This window comes from Bubalus bubalis, chromosome 4, assembly GCF_019923935.1.
Source record: "Bubalus bubalis isolate 160015118507 breed Murrah chromosome 4, NDDB_SH_1, whole genome shotgun sequence".
Classification (NCBI taxonomy): Eukaryota; Metazoa; Chordata; class Mammalia; order Artiodactyla; family Bovidae; genus Bubalus; species Bubalus bubalis.
In genome coordinates, this window is record NC_059160.1 from 85,548,168 (window position 1) to 85,567,215 (window position 19,048).

The 19,048-nt window shown below is 39.0% G+C and overlaps 1 long non-coding RNA gene across 2 annotated transcripts in view; it reads right to left on the reverse strand.

Moving 5' to 3' along the window:
• Positions 1 to 16,621, reverse strand: part of LOC123333290 — a 193,392-nt gene extending 176,771 nt beyond the window's left edge. For both annotated transcript variants that reach the window (XR_006550565.2, XR_006550566.2), the window contains exon 1: positions 15,214 to 16,621. This is a non-coding gene — a long non-coding RNA (uncharacterized LOC123333290). The remainder of the gene's footprint in view (positions 1 to 15,213) is intronic.
• Between the last annotated feature and the right edge of the window lie 2,427 nt (positions 16,622 to 19,048).

The window sequence follows — 19,048 nt, forward strand, 5'->3', positions numbered from 1 at the left end:
GCCTCAACTGCCAGGCACTGGGGAAGCTGGAGGATCTTGCCTTCAAGATTTCCTGACATGGCACTAGCTTCCCTAGTGCCTGGCAGTTGAGGCAAGAAACTGACATTGATGGGTCATGCTCAGTAAATCTTTAATCCAGTTATCTGTTGATGGTTGGTGCTGTGTTCCCTCCCTGTTGTTTGACCTGAGGCCAAACTATGGTGGAGGTAATGAAGATAATGGTGACCTCCTTCCAAAGGTCCCATGCATGCACTGCTACTCTGTGTGCCCCCAACCCTGCAGCAGGCCACTGCCGACCCATGCCTCTGCCGAACACTCCTGAACACTCACAGGCAAGTCTGGGTCAGTCACATTTGGGGTCACTGCTCCTTTGTCCTGGGTCCTGGTGCACACAAGGTTTTGTTTGTGTCCTCCAAGAGTCTGTTTCCCCAGTCCAATATAAGTTCTGTCAGTTCTGTGGTGGGGTTAATGGCGACCTCCTCCAAGAGGGCTTATGTCATACCCAGTTCTGCTGCACCCAGAGCCCCTGCACCTGTGGCAGCCCATTGCTGACCCTTGCCTCCACAGGAGACACTCCAACACAGTTCTAGCTCAGTCTCTGTGGGGTGTCTGGCAGTAATTCTGCCAGTAGCTATTTTCAAGACTTATTTTTCATACAATCACATTTCTCTCAGAACTTTCATGCCATTAAATACTATCATACTAATCTCACAAAAATAAGAAAATAATGGATCTGGTACAGGTAAGGTGTGATTTGTTGAAAACCAGCAAGGACTTTTGGGGAGATCTGATTATACCAATTTTCTGTACCCTTCTAAATAGAACAATTGTATTTCTCTGTCAAAGTATGGGAAACAAGACTTGACAACAGGGAAAAAAAGTTACTAATTGTGAAAAAAAAAAAAAACTTCTCAGAAATATGGCTGTCATATATTTTTATGCCAGATCCCAAGGCATGGGAATCACCCAAATTTCCACTCAGTTCCTCAAGCACAGAAGGGAAAATAATCAACTGTTATGGGAAATGGTGGGGCCCAACATCTGAAATAAAACACCTTGGTGCTGTACTTTGAATTTTCAGATGTGTTTGGCAATATGTATATGCAGTATGCTTGATGAGATCTTGTACTGAGACTGTTAGAGGGGAAAAAGACTAAAGTCTTCCAAAATGTAAAATTCAGGATACTATTTGGCCTGCACTCTTTTACTTAGAGCGCCTTTGCAGCTGGTGCACTAGTTTGGCGAGCTGCAAGAACCTCTTGAGCACTACCTCACAATTTTTCATTGTTGTGCAATTGCTCTCTACCCCAACAAATGGGTTTTTTGGCAAAACATGCTGGAAGTTTTCCTCGTACCTCAAGGATGAGACTATTTCTTTTGAAATGCACACATTGAGAGGTGGGGAAGAAAACATCCAAGATGCAGAATGTATGGGTTTAATGAAATGTGAAAATTGGAAAAGAGAAACATCCCTTCTGAAGATGGCTTTAACTCATTAGCAAACTGGGTTAATTAAAAACTATTAAAGTCAGACAAATCCCTCTAAATGTGATGAAATTTTCTTTTTTTAATTACTATTTTTAAGCAGAGCAGTTGTTTTGTGTTTGGCTGGGTTTGGGGTTGGTTTTTTGTTTATTTGGGACTTTTTAAAATTTTGGTGCTGTCTTCCCTGGATGAAGCAAGGCATTCCCAGCCAAACAGTGTTGAGCTAATGCTCGGAAAGCAGAGTTTCCTCCTTCCCTCCTGAATCCACCTGCTCATGACCATAAGCCCAGCTCCAGGCAGGAAGGTGTTTAGAGCAGAAACTGGAGCAGAAGAGACATTGGAATGGTCACACTGAGCTGGTTTTGATTCTCTTATCATTTCGTTCACATTGGCTTTCTTTAGGAAGCCTGTAAAATGTTGATTTTTTTTTTAATTGGAGTGTAATTAACAGACAATACAATTCATCTTTCAGAATGTACTCTGTATTTTGAGAGTTTATACAATCATGTAACCAATCCTGCAATCAAGGTAGAGAATATTTTCATCATCTTAAAAAGATCCTTCATGCTCCTTTGCAATCAATCCCTAGTCCTACCCTAGCCCCTGGGAACCAAAGATCTAATTTGTATTTCTGCCTTTTCCAGAATGTCATATATTGATAAATGGAATCATTCAATTTGAAACCTTTTGAATCTGACTTCTTTTAGTCATCATATTGCTTTTAAATTCAATAATGTTGGGCTTCCCTGGTGGTCCAGTGGTTAAGAATCTTCCTTGCGATGCAAGGGACGCGGATTGCATCCCTGGTCGGGGAAGATCCTACGTGCCATGGGAGCAACTAAGCCCGTGTGTCACAACTATCGAGCCCTCATCTTGGAGCCTGGGAACAGCCACTACAGAGCCCACCAGCCACAATTACTAGAGCCCATGTGTCCTTAGGGTCTATGCTCCACAACAAGAGAAGCCACCACACTGAGAAGCCTGCACCCTGCAACTAGAGAAAACGTGTGCAGCAATGAAGACCCAGCACAGTCAAAAATAATAAAAAATAAATAATTCAGTAATGTTGTGTGTGTTATTAGTTCATTCCTTATTATTACTGAATAATATTCCATTATAATTACAAGACTGTCCCAAAATTCATTTATCCATACAGTAATTGGCTGTTTGGTTGTTTTTAGTTTGGGTTATTATGAATAAAACTGTTTAAAAAGAGAAAAGGTTTCTCTGTGGATCTATACGAAACTGTCAAGCTCTTCCCCTAAGAGGCTGTACATTTTGCGTTTCCACCAGTGTATGCGCGAGAGTTCCAGTTACTCAGCACCTTCACCAGCATTTTGCGTTTTCAGTTGGTTGAGCCATTATAACAGATGTGTAGTGGTATCACACTGTGCTTCTAAACTACATTTCTCCACCCACTAATGATGCTGCCACCTAATGACACTGACATCTTTTCATGCGCTTATTTGCTATGTGTACCTCTTCTTTGATGATGTATCTCCTCAAACCTTTTGCCCACACTAATGGTTTGCTGGTTTCCTTGAGTTTTGAGAGTCCTGTGTATTCTGGTTACCAGTCCTCTACCTGTCCCGCAGTTTGTCCTTTTTCTCTCCTCGTGATGTCATTTTAAGAACAGAAGTTTTAAATTTTTATAAAATCTAGTTTATCAACTTTTTTAATGGATTTTTTGGTGTCCTTTCTAAGAAATCTTTGCCTAAGTGAGTGTCATGAAGAATTTTCCCCTGTGTTTTATTCTAGAGATTTTATAGTTTTAAGCTTAAATTTAGGTTTTTGATCCATTTCTAGGTAACATTTGAATACAATATGAGGCACTATCAAAATGGATGACATTTTTTACAAATGGATGTTCAAATATCCCAGCACCATTCTCTGAAAATGCCATCCTTTCTATTGTATTGCCTTGGCATATTTGCTGACAATCAGTTAATATTTGTGTCTGTTTCTGTGCTGTCTACTCTATTCAGTTGCTTTACATGCCTATCCTTTTGCCAATACCATGCTGTCCTGGTTACTGTAGCTTTATAGTAAGTCTTAATATCAGGTACAGTTAGTCCCCCAACTTTTTTTCTTTTTCAAAATTGTTTTGGCTATTGTAGATCCTTTGCCCTTCCATATAATTTTTAGGATCAGTTGATTATTTTCTACAAAAAGTCTCCTGGGATTTTGATTGGAATTATACTTAGCTTATGTAACAATTTGGGAGAAATTGACATTTTGACAAAACTGAGTTTTCTTATCCATAGGACAGCACTTTATTTAGATTTTTATTATTTTTGTCATCAATGATTTTTAGTCTTTAGCATATAAATTTTGCACGTATTTTGTTAGGTTTGTCTTTTTAAATTTATTTTTGATTGGAGTATAATTTCTCTACACTGTTGTGTTAGTTTCTGCTGTATAACAATGAGAATCAGCTATATGTATACATATATCCCCTCCTTCTTGAGCCTGCCTCCCATCCTTCTAGGTCATCACAGAGCACCGAGCTGAACTCCCTGTGCTACACAGCAGCTTCCCACTAGCCATCTATTTCACACATGGTAGTGTATATATGCCAACGCTTCTCTCTCAATCCATCCCACTTTCTCCTTCTCCCACTGTATTCACAAGTCTATTCTCTATGTCTGCTGTTAGGTTTACCTTTAAGTATTCTCTGTACTGGATGTTATTTTAAATGTACTTATTTTACATGTAAATTGAATGTACTTTCAAAAAATTTCTGTTTCCAATTGTTTCTTCCTTGTGTATAGAAATACAGCTGAGTTTTTAAATGTATTGCTCTTGTATTCTGAGAATTCATTAAATTTGCTTATAAGATCTAACAGCTTTTTATTAGATTCTTTTGGATCTTTTATGTATACAATCATGTCATCTGAGAGTATAAACAGTGTTAATTTTTTCTTTCCAAAACACGCATCTTTTATTTGCTTTTCTTGCCTTATTATACTTTTTTAGAACTTCAGTGCAATGGAAATTCTTTCCTGTTTCTGATCTTAGTAGGAAGATCTAAAAGTTAATCACCATTAAGTTTTTTTGTTTTTGTTTTTTGTAGATTTCTTTGGTAGATGTACTCTATCAGGCTGGGGCATTCCCTTCTATTCCTAGTTTGCTAAGAGTTCATTTATTTATTTATTTGATGAATAGATCTTGAATTTTATCAATCTTATTTACATCTATTGAAATGATAATAAGATTTTTCTCATTTAGACTGTCCATGTAATGAATTACATTGATTTTTCAAATGTTGAACCAGCCTTACCTTTTTGGGATAAACCTCAGTTGATCAGGTTTTATTAGTCTTTTTCTACACTGGTGGACTCAATTTGTGACTACTTTGTTAAGGTCTTTCAGATGTGTGTGTTTGTGAGGAATATTGGAGCACTATCAAGATAATGCTGGTTTCACAAATGTGTTGAGAAGTATTAGCTCCTCTCCAAATTTCCAGAAGACTTTTGAGCAGAATATGTTAAGTAGTATTCACCAGTAATCTGACTTGGAGGATTTTTTGGGGGGCCGGGGGGAGGGTTAACTTTAGAGTCAATTTATTTTACAGATACAGGACTATTCCATTCATTTTTTTTGTTGTTGAGTTTTTTTTTCTTTTTTTCCTGCTATTAGTTTGTATTTTTCAAAGTTTTTTTTTGTTTTGTTTTGTTTTTAAGCATGTTCAGCTTTAACACATGGACTAAAGAAGATTGATTATTCTGTCTCACTGGAAAAACTTCTTTGAGAAATCTGAGCTTTAAAAAAAAAACAAAAACACCCCAGGGTTAGTATATATGTCAAAGAAGATAAAAACTAAAAGTCACTGCATCATAACCTGTCAACACGAGCCCCTTCTTTTCTGTTTAAGATGGTTCTGGCTGAAACTTACAACTTATTTGGCCTGAAACAAATATGATTAGAACAACTCCTACTTCCTAGATGAATTAATTCAACAATAACAGATCAACATTTTGCTTGTGTGCTTCATACAAAGCACTTCGCAGCATACAAAGCAAAGAAGCCACCACCAGGGAGTTGCAATCTATCCAGGTAATCAACTGGAAATATTCATAAAACTAGGTATGATCAAGCACAAATTTCTCTTGAAATGCTGAAGAAGCAGAAAGGTGCATATTAGAAATTTTATTTTAAAAGGTGAGTTCTGAACTGGATTTTCAAAAAATGGACAAATATGGGCAAGAAATAATAGGGATGATGTTTCTGGTAGGCAGAGGGACACAGATTGAACTGTCATTTTCAGGTCTTCAGCAAAAGATGACGTTAGAAAAGTGCAAGGAGTGAACTGCTGCAGAGAGATTCTAGGGCAATAGTCTAAGGACGAGAACCAACATTACATGGCTAAATTTCCAGGCCAATTCTTTGAGGTCATTCTTCTCAGTTTCCTGATGAAAGTATTAACAGAGCATTTAAACAACTTTCCTGCATTCACCCATGTCAATGGTAACTTGCCGTCTGAACTCAGATCTAAGATCAGAACCAGACTTCTCCCACCGCATTACATATTTTGCAAGCTAAAGAAGTTCAGCAATGCCCAGCCAGAGGTTCTCCACTGCAGTGTTAGCATCTACTGTGAAGTGAATTGCAAGCAATTTGTTGCTAGTAATATGCATTAACGCACTCATTCAATAAATACACATTGAATGCTTTGCTGTCTGCCAGCACTGTGTTAAGTTGCCACAGATACAGCAGCAAACAAACATTCACCCTACCATCATGAAGCTTATTTTCTAGTGATGAAAATAAGCACTGAGTAAGTCAATATATGTGTGCTTGAGACCTGTTTAGAAAGAAGAACATCACACTGCAGAAGCATTAAAAAGGGTATGTATCTGACAAGAATATACAATGCAGAAAAGAAAGTCTCTTCAGCAAGTGGTGTTAGGAAAGCTGGACATCCGTATGTAAATCAATGAAGTTAGAATACTCCCTTACATCATGCACAAAAATAAACTCAAAATGGCTTAAAGACTTACATATAAGACATGATACCATAAAACTCCTAGAAGAGAACATAGGCAAAACAATTCTCTGATATAAATTGTAGCAATGCTTACCTAGATCAGTCTCTCAAGGCAATCAAAATAAAAGCAAAAATAAACAAGTGGGACCCAATCAAACCGAAAAGCTTTTGCATAGCAAAGGAAAGAAACCATAAACAAAAAGAAAGCACAACCTATGAACTGGGAAAAATATTTACAATTGATGCAACCAACGAGATTACTTTTCAAAATATACAAACAGTTCATACAATTCAATAACATAAAACCAAATTAATCCAATCAATAACAGGGCAGAATACCTCAAAAGACATTTCTCCAAAGAAGACAAAAAGGATAACACCAGGCACATGAAAAGATGCTCAACATCTCTAATTGTTAAAGAAATGCAAATCAAGGTTACAATGAGGTATCACCTCACACCAGTCAGGATGGCCATCATTAAAAAGTCTACAAATAACAAATGTTGGACACAGTGTAGAGAAAAGAGAACCCTCCTACACTGCTGGTGGGAATATAAATTGGCACAGTCACTGTGGAAAACAGTATAGAGATTCCTCAAAAAACTAAAACTAGAGATGCCATATGATCCAGCAATCCCATTCCTGGGCATATAACCAGACAAAACTCGAATTCAAAAAGATACATGCACCCATGTTCATAGCAGCAGTATACACAATAGCCAAGACACTGAAGCAACCTAAATGTCCATCAGTATATAAATGGAAAAAAATGTGGTATATATATATATATATATATGCACTGAAATATTACCAGCCATAAAAAAAAATGAAACAATGTCATCTGCAGCAACATGAACGGACCTAGAGATTATCATACTAAGAGAAGTGCTAATTCTGCCAACTAGGCCGATAGTCTTGCTGTTTCTCACTGTTCACTGAACCCAGGGTAGGCAAGGCACAAGCAGGGAACCTGGAGGAAAACTCAAGGAGTCCTAGGAACTGCAAACACATTTATTCTCTCCTGATTGGCATGACAGCCATAACAGCAGACACGATGCATTCTCTCCTCTTGTTGACCCAGCAGACACAGCCGTAGCACACCCATACCACCACACCACCAAAATTCAAAAATAATGCAGCCATAACAGAGCCCCAAAGGCTTTTCAGGTGGAGCTTGTATGTGCTTACAGAATAAAAGTAGACTGTAACCAAGCAAGTACCTTGTGACACGCATGCACAGTACTATAAGAGATTTCAGCTGTTACATAGTCATTATTTACAAAACATAAAAGATAGGACACTGAAAGATGAACTCACCAGGTTGGTCGGTGCCCAATATGCTACTGGAGAAGAGTGGAGAAATAACTCCAGACAGAATGAAGAGATGGAGCCAAAGCAAAAACAATACCCAGAGGTAGATGTGACTGGTGATGGAGTAAAGTTCAATGCTGTAAAGAGCAACATTGTGTAGGGACCTGGAATGTTAGGTCCATGGATCAAGGCAAATTGGAAGTGGTCAACAGGAGATGGCAAGAATGAACATCAATATTTTAGGAATCGGGGAATTAAAATGGATTGGAATGGATGAATTTAACTCAGATGACCATTCTATCTACTACTGTGGGTAAGAATCCCTTAGAAGGAATGGAGTAGCCATCATAGTCAACAAAAGAGTCCAAAATAGAGTACTTGGATGCAATCTCAAAAATGACAGAATGATCTGTGTTTGTTTCCAAGGCAAACCATTCATTATCACAGTAATCCAAGTCTATGCCTTGACCAGTAATGCTGAAGAAGTTGAAGTTGAACCTACAAGACCTTCTAGAACTAATACCCCCAAAAAGATGTCCTTTTGATTATAGGGGACTGAAATGCAAAAGTAGAAAATCAAGAAATACCTGGAGTAACAGGCAAATTTGGCCTTGAAGTACAGAATGAACCAGGGCAAAGGCTAATCGAGTTTTGACAAGAGAATGCACTGGTCATAACAAACACCCTCTTCCAACAACACGAGAAGACTCTACACATGGACATCACCAGATGGTCAACACCAAAATCAGATTGATTATATTCTTTGCAGCCATGATGGAGAAGCTCTATAAAGTCAGCAAAAACAAGACAGGGAGCTGACTGTGGCTCAGATCATGAACTCCTTATTGCCAAATTCGGACTTAAATTGAAGAAAGTAGGGAAAACTGCTAGACCATTCAGGTATGACCTAAATCAAATCCCTTACGATTATACAGTGGAAGTGACAAATAGATTCAAGGGATTACATATGATAGACAGAGTGCCTGAAGAACTATGGACGGAGGTTCGTGACATTGTACAGGAGGCAGTGATCAAGACCATCCCCAACAAAAAGAAATACAAAAAGGCAAAATGGTTGTCTGAGGAGGCCTTACAAACAGCTGAGAAAAGAAAAGTAAGGCAAAGAAGAAAAGGAAAGATATACCCATTTAAATGCAGAGTTCCAAAGAATAGCAAGAAGAGATAAGAAAGCCTTCCTCAGCGACCAATGCAAAGAAATAGAGGAAAACAACAGAATGGGAAAGACTAGAGATCTCTTCAAGAAAATTAGAGATACCAAGGGAACATTTCATGCAAAGATGGGCTCAATAAAGGACAGAAATGGTATGGACCTAACAGAAGCAGAAGATATTAAGAAGAGATGGCAAGAATACACAGAAGAACTGTACAAAAAACAACTTCACAACCCAGATAATCACGATGGTATGATCACTGACCCAGAGCCAGACATCCTGGAATGTGAAGTCAAGTGGGCCTTAAGAAGAATCACTGCAAACAAAGCTAGTGGTGATGGAATTCCAGCTAAGCTATTTCAAATTCTAAAAGATGATGTTGTGAAAGTGCTGCACTCAATATGCCAGCAAATTTGGAAAACTCAGCAGTGGCCACAGGACTGAAAAAGATCAGTTTTCATTCCAATCCCAAAGAAAGACAATGCCAAAAAATACTCAAACTACCATACAATTGCACTCATCTCACATGCTAGCAAAGTGATGCTCAAAATTCTCCAAACCAGGCTTCAACAGTATGTGAACTGTGAACTTCCAGGTGTTCAAGCTGGTTTTACAAAAGGCAGAGGAACCAGATATCAAATTGCCAAACATCTGCCGGATCATCGAAAAAGCGAGAGAGTTCCAGAAAACATCTACTTTTGTTTTATTGACTATGCCAAAGCCTTTGACTGTGTGGATCACAATAAACTGTGGAAAAATCTTAATTTTACAGATGGAAATACCATACTACCTGACCTGCCTCCTGAGAAACCTGTATGCAGGTCAGGAAGCAACAGTTAGAATTGGACATGGAACAACAGACTGGTTCCAAATAGGGAAAGGAGTACATCAAGGCTGTATATTGTCACCCTGCTTATTTAACCTATATCCAGAGTACATCATGAGAAATGCCAGGCTGGATGAAGCACAAGCTGGAATCTTGTGCTTTGACTGCCCAGAGAAATATCAATAACCTCAGATATGCAGATGACGGCACCCTTATGGCAGAAACTGAAGAGGAACTAAAGAGCCTTGTGATGAAAGTGAAAGAGGAGAGTGAAAAAGTTGGCTTAAAACTCAACATTAAGACAACTAAGATCATGGCATCTGGTCCCATCACTTCATGGGAAATAGATGGGGAAACAATGGAAACAGTGACAGATTTTATTCTGGGGGGGCTCCAAAATCACTGCAGGTGGTGAATGTGCCATGAAATTAAAAGATGCTTACTCCTTGGAAGAAAAGCTATGATCAATCTAGACGCATATTCAAAAGCAGAGACATTACTTTACCAACAAAGGTCCATCTAGTCAAAGCTATGGTTTTTCCAGTAGTCATGTATGGATGTCAGAGTTGAACTGTAAAGAAAGCTGAGCACCAAAGAATTGATGCTTTTGAACTGTCGTGTTGGAGAAGACTCTTGAGAGTCCCTTGGACTGCAAGAAAATCCAATTAGTCCATCCTAAAGGAAATTGGTCCTGAATATTCATTGGAAGGACTGATGCTGAAGCTGGAACTCCAATACTCTGGCCACCTGATGTGAAGAACTGACTCATTTGAAAAGACCCTGATACTGGGAAAGATCGAAGGCGTGAGGAGAAGGGGACGACAGAGGGTGAAATGGTTGGATGGCATCACGCACTCAATGGACATGAGTTTGAGTAATTCTGGGTGTTGGTGATGAACAGGGAAGCCTGGCATACTGCATTCTATGGGGTGGCAAAGAGTTGGACACGACTGAGCAACTGAACTGAACTAAACAAAACATAGAGCAAGAGAGCATGGGGTGAGAGAGCTTGACAACATCATCTTGGCTAATTTGCTCTTTCCTTACAAGAAGTAAGTCAGATAAACACAAATATCATATAATATCACTTTTATGTGGAATCTAAAAAAATGATACAAATGACCTTATCTACAAAACGGAAATAGACTCACAGACATAGAACACAAACTTATGATTACCAAAGGGGCAAGGTGGGGATAAATTAGGAGTTTGGGATTAACCTATATGCACTATTGTATATAAAATAGATTTTATTTTATTTTTTATTTTTATTTCTTTTTTTTTGTGATAATGTTGCTGCCAAGAAGGCTTTTAATGACTACAGTGAAAATATTTTTTGAAATCATTTTGTTTTTCAATGAAACACAAATGTGGTTTTGTACAAATTATCACTGTCTAATAAAACAAAAATATTCAACTTTTAATTTATGAAGTGGTAATTAATAAACTTTTACTACCTCAGACGTACAAAAAAATAGAAAATCAAAGGTTTATAAGACCCTGAAATAAAAAGAATTTTAGATGGTTAGTAGTTTGTGTGACATATGTCTAAAATTTTAGGACCTACTGTGTAGCACAGGGAACTATATTCAATGTCCTTTAATAAACTGTAATGGAAAAGAATTGGAGAAAGAATATATATACATATGTATATATGGTAGCTCAACTGGTAAAGAATCTGCCTGCAGTGCAGGAGACCCTGCTTTGATTCCTGGGTTGGGAAGATCCCCTAGAGAAGGGATAGGCTACCCACTCCAGTATTTTTGAGTTTCCCTGGTGGTTAAGACAGTAAAGAATCTGCCTGCAATGTGGGATACTGGGGTTCTGTCGCTGGGTTGGGAAGATCACCTAGAGAAGGGCATGGCCCACCCCAGTATTCTTGCCTGGAGAATCCCACAGACAGAAGAACCTGGCAGGCTACAGTCCTCCATGGGGTCACAAAGAATTGGACACAATTGAGCAACTAAGCACACACACACACATATATGACTGAATCACTTTGCTGTACACCAGAAACTAATACAACATTATAAAAGAATTATACTTCAATTTAAAAAGGAGGCCTTTGTAAAGAAGTTACAGTTAAGCTGAAATTTGCAGTAATTAGCCAAGTGTGTGTGTGTGTGTGTGTGTGTGTGTGTGTGTGTGTTGGGGAAGGCGCTGTTTCAGCAGCAGAAGGAACAATAATAAAACATCATACCTTATGTCTTGGGAAATTATTGTAGCATTTTTAGCAAAGGAATAACACATTAAGTTCTTCAGATATAGATTCTTAAAAATTCATTCTGATTGCTTGGTGGAGAATAGACCATAGGGGCATCATGTCAGAGATCATTGAGAGAAGGACTGCAGTACTAGGAAGAGAGAAGAGGGTGGCAAAGATCAGCCTTCCTTGAGAGCTAGTTTGAACTAGACATGGAACTTGACAGAAAGAAAGGAACCAAGGACAAGTCCCAGATTGGTGACATTTACAACAAGACAGCTGGTAGTGTGCCGTTTACCTAAATTAGGAAAATTCAAAAAGAATAAATGCAGGATTATGGGAAGGTGGGAGGCAGATGATAAGCTCAGTTGAGGAAAGTTGAATTGGATGTGTAGTAGTTAAGCGTACAGCCCATGAAGTCAAACTATCCCAGCATTACCATTACAGCTGTATGACCACAGTAAGTTATTCAGACTCTCTGGATCTCAGTTTCTTCATCTATAAAATAGTGCTAATGATAGTACCTCCTTCGTACAGTTATTATTAAGATTAAAATTAGTTGCACATGTAGAGCTCTGTTTTAGTACAACACCTGGGCTTTATTTGGAACTATTATGTGACTTTGAGATGTTAAACAGCTGAATGTATTTCTTCAAATGTCAGGAAAAGAGTAGGGTCATTGTAGGATGGAGCTTCCTTGTGTTTGAGTGGGGGACGTGTAACTAAGTTGGAGTACTTATTAATAAATAGGCAGTGCAAGAACCTCTTGCCCTGAGGCTTAGAGGGACTGGTAATGTTTGAGAAGAAAATGACTCCCTCCAAGGTCCCTGAATAATCACAACAAAAAAGCTTCCATGCTAACCTCAGGCAGATATGTAGCATAAGTGAGAAATAAATCTTTAAGTCAGTATTTCAGGACTGTCTGTTATTACAGCATAACCTAGTCTGTACTGACTGACACATCAATGAGCTATTTTATTATGAAAATGACATGCAAACATTGAGAAGCTGTGGGTCTAAGTAAAAGATTTTATATGTTTAAAGTAGATTTATATTCTGCACATTACTTCCTCTGGAGATGGGTTTCCTTCGAAGTATGGGTCTAGACTATACTTTGCAATCTAAAGAAAAAGCTGCTTGCACTGTTTAAAATAGCCAAGATGTGGAAGCAAAATAAGTGTCCATGGACAGATGAATGAGTAAAGATGTGATATATATACAATAGAATATTATTCAGCCATAAAAAGGAATGTAATAATGCCATTTGCAGCAACATAAATGGACATAGAGATTATTACACTAAGTGAAGTCAGACAAATATATGATATCACTTATATGTGGAATCTTAAAAAATGTTATAAATGAACTTATTTACAAAACAGAAACAGACTCACAGATTTAGAAAACAAACTTATGGTTATCAAAGGGGAAATTGGAGGAGGGATAAATTAGGAGTTTGGGATTAATATATACACATTACTATATATACAATGGATAAACAACAAGAATATATACACATTACTATATATACAGTGGATAAACAAGGACTTTTTATATAGCACAAGGAACTATATTCAATATCTTATAAGAACCAATAATGGAAAAGAGTCTTGAAAATAATATATTTATATATATGTATGTATACATATATCTGTATGGCTGAATTGCTTTGCTATAGACCTGAAACTAACACAGCATTGTAAATAGACTATATTTCAGTTAAAAAAAAAAGTTTTCAAATAAAATCAAGAAGCTGTTTGTCTTACAGTGACATGTAGGCTTGTGACTGAGGAGTTGCTAGTAGAACATTAGAAGCTGAGACCATGGGAAAAACACGTCGGCCTGATTTTTCCTTCATGATGGGAAAAGCATGAAGAGAAACTTGACGAGGTTTGGCGCAGTTCAACTTACCTCATGTTTAAAACTACTCAACACAAACTTTGAGAAATTAGAAAAGAGGAAACTGTTCTTTTCTCTATGATTCAGAAGATAGAAACATAAGGAGGTGACCCTCTGTGTGTGTGTTGCGCAAAGCAGAACAGTTGGGTTCTGCTATGGTTTCCTTGAAGGCAGAGCTCCAGCTGTGGTAGGCATTGAGGTCTCTCCTGTTAGCAGAGGATGTTCCCACTCAGTCGCCCTGGGAAAAGGGAGACCCAGGGACTGAGAGTGACAACAGGGAAGGCAGACCTTAAGTTGGAGATGAGGGGGAAACTCCTTCTTAGGGCTTTACTCTCAGGCGTGGAGACCCGAATATCCAGACTGCATGGGAGTGAGGGCAGCTGGCATCCTTGGCAGGGTAGCTGGCTGGCGGCTGGTTGGAAAAGAAACCCTACAGCCAAGGAATCATTAAGTAAGACATCCCCAAATGATGGTGGGCTGCAATAGATGGCTCCAAGAGCCTCTATATTTAATAAAATTTCTTTGCTTTCATTTCCTATTTCCTGGGCTTCTAGTAAAAGTTGTGGTTAACATCAAAACCTGGTTTCCCAGAAATCCCACCACTGGGCATATACCCTGAGAAAACCATAATTCAAAAGACACATGTATCCCAATGTTCTTCACAGTCCTACTTATAATAGCCAGGACACAGAAGCAGCCTAAATATCCATCTATAGGTGAATGAATAAAGAAGTTGTGGTACATATACACAATAGAATATTACTCAACCTTAAAAAGGAACAAATTTGAGTCAGTTGAACTGAGGTAGATGAAACTAGAGCCTGTTATACAGAGTGAAGTAAGTGAGAAAGAGAAAACAATATCATCTATTAACAGCCATATGTGGAATCTAGGAAAATGGTATTGGTGAACCTACTTTCAGGGAAGGAATGGAGGCACAGACATGGAGAACAGACTTGTCGACACAACAGGGAAGGCGAGGGTGGGACGAACTGAGAGAAGAGCATTGAAACATTTACATTAACCATATGTCAAATGGATAGCTAGTGGGGAGTTGATAACACAAGGAGCTCAACCTGGTGCTCTGTGACAACCTAGAGGGGTAGGTTGGGTGGGGTGGGAGGGACTTTCAAGAGGGAAGGGTATATGTCCACTTATGGCTGATTCACATTGCCATACAGCGGGAACCAACACAACATTGTGAAACAATTATTCTCTAATTAAAAGAAAAAAAAAAAAAACAAGCAGAAATCTGGTTTCAGTGTAACTGGGAGGAATTAAGTAAAAGGTCTGTGTCTGTGCTTCATCTGGTAATAAAGGAGTAACTCACCTTGAAGTCAGCATGGCAGGGGTAGCAGCAATCCGTGTCCAGGACAGGGATCAACGCGTTGCAACTGAAGGACAGCCGAGGACAAGCAGAGGGCTGGGAGCCCATGTAAAGCACTCCCGAAGACCCACTGGAAGAAATTAGAAGGAACCTGAGAAGGGCAACCTGCCCTCACGCAGGTGGAGACTGTCAATCAGGAGGCACTAGGTTAAACCATGACCCCATTTGCACTGGTGAGGCCAGAGGGATATGGGTTACAAACATAATCCAGAGAGTACACCTCCTCGGGACCAGAGGCTCTGTGGGAGTTTTTCTGCCAAGTGGAAATTGCTGGCACATGTATCAGGTGAAAAACATCTGAGACATTGTCTTCTAGGCAATGGGGAACCTCTGTGGGCTTTCACGCAGAGAAATGAGGAGATGAAAAGAAGATTTTGAATTTTTATAATTTTTGAGTATCATCAGAGTGAACAAAGGCTTGTTTTTCAATAACTATCCTATTAAGAAAGTTATAAATATTGTAAGAGAAGTGTGTTTTCAGTGGAAACGAGACAGTAAATCAAGCTTGAAGCTTCTGGGTTTAATTAAGTGGAATGCAGGTGAAACAGAACCTCAATAAATCAGGAATTCCAACCTGAATGGAAGCAGTTTGTTAATTAAAACTCACAGCCCAGTATAAGATTTACACAATTCTTAAGTGACAATATGGAAATACATCCTCTTCCCAAGAAACTCTGCTCTACTTACTAAACAATAGGATAAATCATGATCCTTCTATAATACTTTTAGGATTGCCAGTGTTTCCCATGAAGTCTGCAAATGGCCTGAACATGCTCATGTCACTTCAGGAACAAAATCCACAGCTATAATTTGCTCAGTTTTCAACTTTGAAGCAGCAATCGCACAAATCTCAAATTGTAGATATTGAGCAAAAAAAGATGAAAAGGGGACTGAGGAGACTGAAGAAAAGAGTGGAATGCAGTTTTCTGTGGAGCAAGTGTGCCCAAGGGTGAAATAACTGAGGGCAAAAAAAACAAAAGTCATCCATACTAAAACTAGAAATGAAATGAAGAAAACGTCTGATGTAGAAGCCAGTGTGCTTACAGTGGAATTGCCTTATATCCGTGTTTAACTTATTGAAGTTCAACCACATGCAATAAAGGAAACCACACAGATAAAGGGAAAGAGGGAGAAACAACTTAAGTAGGTATAGCTGATTTTGCACACTCTTCCAGCTCAAAGAACCATGCTCTGCAGTGAGACCAGGAAGGGCAACAGGAGTCTGGTTTTTCCTGAGCTTGTAAGTGTCTCTCACTGTGGGTGCATCTGTGTCAGTCGTTGAGTCGTGTCTGACTCTTTTGCGATCCCATGGACCGTAGCCTGCTAGGTTCCTCTGTCCATGGAATTCTTCAAGCAAGAATACTGGAGTGGGTTTCCATTCCTTTCTCCAGGGGATCTTCCCAACCCAGGTATCAAACCCGGGTCTCCTTCATTGCAGGCAGATTCGAAATGAAGAAATGAAATGAAGTCAGTGTGCATCTGAATGCACAGAATATGAATCTAGAGTTTAAAGATATATATTTTTTAAAACAACATAGTTCTTATATTTAAGCCAACTACTTCACCAGATGCCCAATGCGATGGAGGTCAAGGACATGGAGGAAAAAGAGAAATCCTATTAGTGGATTAAATAAAAGATGTATGTCAGTATTGGATAGGATGCAGGCATATAAGCAGAACCACTATCTGTGAGACAGAATAAGGAACATAAGCATTAGACCTTATACAATTATGGAAGTTGGTAAAAGGTTTATGGAAAGCTGTTGTCCAGGCATCGGGAAAGGGGCCTGAAGTTGCTGCAGGTCAGGAAGACTGGCAGTGAGGAGGAAAACTGGATGTGAAGTGAGGGAGGGCAAGGATAATCCGGAACCTACAAGGGTAGACAGGAACCCAAAGAACAAGATGGAACCTGTTATCTATCTCTTACCATCTCTAGACTTGATGAGGCTGGGGATCCGTAGAAGCAGGTGGTGCCTTTCACTGTGGATCACTTGGTCCAGGACTGAGGGAAGCTAACGGAGATCTGGGTGAAGTTGAAGGGGCCACAGGCCCAGCTGGAGCCCTACTGCCAACAAGATTAGACATAGATAGCAACAGCAAGCATAATCTGCTATGGCAACCAGGGCCTCAACTCACCCTCACAAGCATCATGGCTGCCATTTCCCATCTGCCTTTCAAATCACATGCAAGGCAATCACAATGGCCAACCCTGGACGGGAATTCCAGGAAAAGTAGTTTCAATTTAGCAGAACCGACACACTGGGAATCCGCTATCATCTCCAACACTAAGCTTCTAAGGAATTTCCAAGGATGACGCTGATGAAATGCTTACCTTGCCTGCCGTCTTTAGACATACCCCTCGTTAAGATGTAACTCCACTAATCAGAGTGACATCAGTGGGAAATCTGCCGCGCACTTCGGCTACAACATTATGGCTGGGACATGCTTTCCCTCTCTTCTATCATTAAGGCAATTATGGTCTCCCTACTGAGAATACAATTGAGTCTACAATATGACATTATCATCATTCTTCCCAGAAAGCCTCAGTGTTTGAAAAGTTATTTTTAAATATAAACTTTTTTCCATATGTGTTGTGCTTTTTAAAACATAACTTGAAAAGCTCTTATTTGTTGCCATTGATCTGCCAACCTGACATTTGTTACACACAAAAAAACTCTTTTTAAGCCCGAGTAACACTAAGAACTATATCTTTCCTTTTTCTTTTTGTTTCCCAAAGTGTTTGTATTGGTAAAACTTCCAATATTCATAACTCTGAGACTTGATACTTTTCTGGAAAACGATTCCATTATGGAAAAAGGTTATGGCACTTTATTCCCCTTAAGCCATGATTTACACAAGTATATGCTCCATCCCAGTAATTTCTCAGAGTGCCCAAGAGCTTAGTGATAGCTGAATTCTGAGTAAGCCATTAGCCTGGATGACCATTAACTAATAACTGCTATTATATGCTCTTTAATGATATGGTGAACTCATCAAGGTCAGGGCCATGCCTCATCCATATTTGTATTCAAACCACCTGGCATGTACTAAGCACTCAATAAATATTTATCAAAAGGCTGAATGGTTTTTTTGTGGGATTTTAAATGTTTGTAAAAGCCTGACTCTGGATGAAAGACTGAGATCCAGAACTTCAAATTCTAGGTGAATATAGAAAACACAATTGAGATCAGTGACAAAGAAAGAGAGTTAGTCTCAATCTGTTTGCCCTTATTCATTTCCATCAAAAACTGTTTCTTGGTTATATACTATGTATCAAGCCTTGCATCGACTATAGAAAAATCAAAATAAATGAGACAGAGGCTCACACTCAAGTATTTCACAGTCTCGTCTGGCCTAAAGACACAGAGGCAAATAATTAACTGTATGCAGGGTGATTGCTTTAAACAGAGATGTGTATAGAGAGCAAGAAGGGAGCGAATATATTTTCTAATTAAAATCTTAAACTACCCCAAAAAAGGTGGACGGAGTTCCAGGACTGACTGAGAGGGGCATAAACGGTATGGTTCCATTTTTTACTTCCAAAATTCAAATGCCCAATCTGAGGGCAGGGGGAGTTTACTAGACTCCACACCTCCTTACAGCTCAGGTCTACCCACAGTTTAAGGAAATTAGCGCTTATTAACATACCTGAGCCTGTAAAACCAGAATAGTCGCTTGGATATGGTTTTCCAAACAGAACTCAGGAGGTAGGCATTCATTCCAGTGAAGTGTTTCTCAGATGCACACAGTGGAGTATTGTATAACTACAGTGAATCTT